This window comes from Propithecus coquereli, unplaced genomic scaffold (assembly GCF_000956105.1).
Source record: "Propithecus coquereli isolate 6110/MARCELLA unplaced genomic scaffold, Pcoq_1.0 Scaffold60, whole genome shotgun sequence".
NCBI lineage: Eukaryota > Metazoa > Chordata > Mammalia > Primates > Indriidae > Propithecus > Propithecus coquereli.
In genome coordinates, this window is record NW_012151952.1 from 4,566,789 (window position 1) to 4,570,241 (window position 3,453).

The window sequence follows — 3,453 nt, forward strand, 5'->3', positions numbered from 1 at the left end:
GTAATATATAATGAAATAATTATACAACTCACCACAGGTTGGGGACCCCTGTTCTATAGTATTTTGGGGATCACATGTATGTGGAAGTGTTCAGTAAACAGAAACAAGGGTGGGAGGATTAGCCCAAGATGTGTTGTGCTTGCTTAGCATAACGATTAAATTGTTTCCAAAACAGTGAACTGTAAGGAAGAGCATATGAGCTCCTGTCTGCCACACTATTTACCTGTCTCTATGGCCTTGTATTCATTCCCCTGTTCCACCCATTCATATCACCTGTCCAATTTCTACATGATCTGAGTTTCTAATTCCTGAAAGAATAATAAAAAATGTTGGCTGTTATTACCCCAATTATTTCAGCAGGCAATGTGATGAAGAGAATCAATTGGGAGAATCTAAAATTTGAAATCATAATAGAATAATCTATTCTCTGAGAAATATATACCCCGAAGACCAGAAAGGTTTATGGCTAATAAAGAGTATACTGACCTTTCCCAGAGAACTATGCATGGTGCCTTTATTACAAATATTATAAATTGAAAAAGAAGCAAGAAAATTACAGGGTTCAACTAACTAGAGAATGGATTCATCATGAACATTTATTAAATGTCAACCTGGTGGATTAGGAACAGCAATAATTAGCCTGCAGTGATCAAATGATATTTCAAATGCCAAGACTGTTTTTTTTTGTTTCTTTTTTTTTTTTTTTTTAAGTGACAACTCCTTCTCAGTCTTGAGTTCAAATGCTGTTTTATAACATGGGAGGCATGAAATTTGTTTGAGAATTTTCCAAGCATGGCAAACATTTCAGCACTAAAATATTGATAGTTTCCATTACTTTAGAGAAAAGTTTAGGAGTTTAAAAAAGTTTAGAAGCCTGGATCCTGCTGAGAAAAATCACAGTAGTTTCTAACTTCTCCCTTTTGTTCCTATTTCACTCTTATTCCTTCTGAACCCTAGGTCCCCAGGATAACTCCAGTGACATACCTCTGGAGATGAAGGAGGGCCACCAATGGGAGAACAATAGGTACAATGGGGAGAGGGATAGGAAGACCTAATAATAGCGATAGGACTGCAGCTAAAGGCTGTGACCTTCTTCAAGATGCATCCCCTCCAAGGCCTCAATCCTCCTCACCTTTAAAGTTGGGGAACTGAACCAGCACTCTCCAAGATCCCGTACATAGCTAAGTAAATACATAGGTGAAGCCAGGACACTCACAAGAAACATAAAACTGATTCCAGGTCACTCTTTAGCCCTAAGATTCTGATCTCCTTGAAAGCACATAACATAAACACTGTTGCTTTTCCTCACCGCGGCGCTCTAGGATACATGCCTTCTTTTTCTTTGCTTTCTTATGCATTGAAGAACAGAGAGATAAAGAAAAGCAGTAGCTTATCCTGCAAGCTGCAGGGAATGAGCACTAAAAAATTTTCAAAGTGCAGTGTTACTGGCTTTTGGTTCTCAAAGTGAGCCATGACACCTGGTCTCCCATCTGCCCAGTGGTACATCATAACTTCTAAGAGAAACAGGCAGAATTTTCTAGGACTAAAGCTAATTCTTTGTTAGTAAGGAAGGCAGGACCCTTTATAAACTGTCTATTCCTTCCCATTAAAAAAAAATACACACAATGAGAGAGTAGGAAACAGTATTGCAACTAGCTCCAAGAACCCCTGTGGTTTTTATAATCTCCTCTTTATTAAATACTTGAACTTTTTGAGTTGTTTCCCAGAAATGGTGGATTTTCTGCAAGACACAGGAGTTGAGATTCCAAAGGCCCCTAAGCGAGATTCCCGATGCCAAGAATCACCATCCCCCACGACCCGTCCCAATGCACGTGATGTGCCCCAGTGCATGAAGCTCCTTGTTAGTTACACCATGACCTGCCCCAAGGCACGTGGCCCCTGCTTAAAAAGCCCATGACCTCCCTTAGTAGGGGAGACAGATCTGAGGCGGCTTCTCCCATTCTCCCCACAAGACATCTTTCCAATTTTCCAAGAAAATTCCTTACTTTCTTGGCAATCCTCATTTTCTCAATAATTGGATCTTTGTGGGATGAACACCTGGTTCTAGACCAAAACTTCCTTATGGTTTCAACAATTATGGGGGCTCCTCTGGGATGTTGCTGGTGTTTCAGTGGCTGTGGAGCAGGGAGACCAAAAGCCTCTCTTGGCAGCTGAGGGGCCATATTTGCCAGAGGGCAGCTTTGGACTCTCCCATCAGCTCCACCATTATGGGGCTCCAAGGCATTGGCGATTACTTCCTAATTGCTTCTGAAGAAAGGAACTCTGGATTTGGATTTCAAAATTTGCGTCTGGGCCTGTGAACATTATTTCAAGGTGCCGCACAGTCGGGGATGCCTCTCTCAATTTGGTGATTCTGAAGGATTCCTTGTTTGTTTTGGGTTGGATAAGCCCCCAACCGTTTGGTTTCTGAGAGTGGAACCAACCTAACTGTTTTGATTTTGCACTCCAGGGGCTTATTAGGGGAAACTGCAGTTTGTTTGTTTGAAACCTGTTGAACTTCTTTTATGTTGAGTGTCTGTTTGTATTAGTGTGTGGCGCATCAGTGTGCAATCTGTCAAGCTCTTTGTCTCTATTTTCTTTTTGTTTACTTTACATTTGCCGTTGATGGTATTATATGCACAGCCCAAGGTCTGGGAAGTTGAAAGACACTTTGGATGGTACTTTCTCTTGCAGCAGGTTCTAAGGTCTAAAAGCATAAAAGACGTCTCCATTCTAAAGTCTGGGAAATTAGGAGAAATCTCTGTCCTAAGGTCTAGGAGATTGAAAGACAGCTCCATCCGTGGAGGCAACCCGGCTGAGATGCAGGGACGCCTGGTATTGGACGGTGAAAGAGGAGCAGAAATATAATGTATTAATATACAGATTCATGTGGAACTTCAGAGGATTCACGGCTTGAGTTCTGAGATGAAAGTGATTGAAACTTTGTGTATATGTGTTTACTTGTATTTTTTGTATATACATGTATTATATGTCTACACAATACCAAAACTGGCTTATAAATAACAGGAGCTCTCACAAATTAAATAAATAAGCCCAAATGCTTCTCAAGTTCATGTGAATTTAATAATCTTTGGTAAACAAGCTGGTTTTCAAAAATTATTGATAACACAGCAATACAAATGTCTAAAAAATTGTCAATATACATTTTTGCTTGAGTTTAGTAGTCATTTTTATATTTGAAGGTGTCAGGGTTTGACACGAAGGTTATAAAACTAAAAAACCAGCCAAAACAAAATTATCTGTGTTTGTATGAATAAAAACAGCTAAATCTCCTGAGTTATTGGCAAAAATACCCATGTGTTTAAGGTTCTTACCCAGGTAAAATATAGACATGTCTAAACAAAAATAAGTGTTAATAAGTTAGAATAAATAAAACTCTAAGTAAATGATAGCACAAAAACAGAAACTTACGGTGAAACGTTTATGAAGATA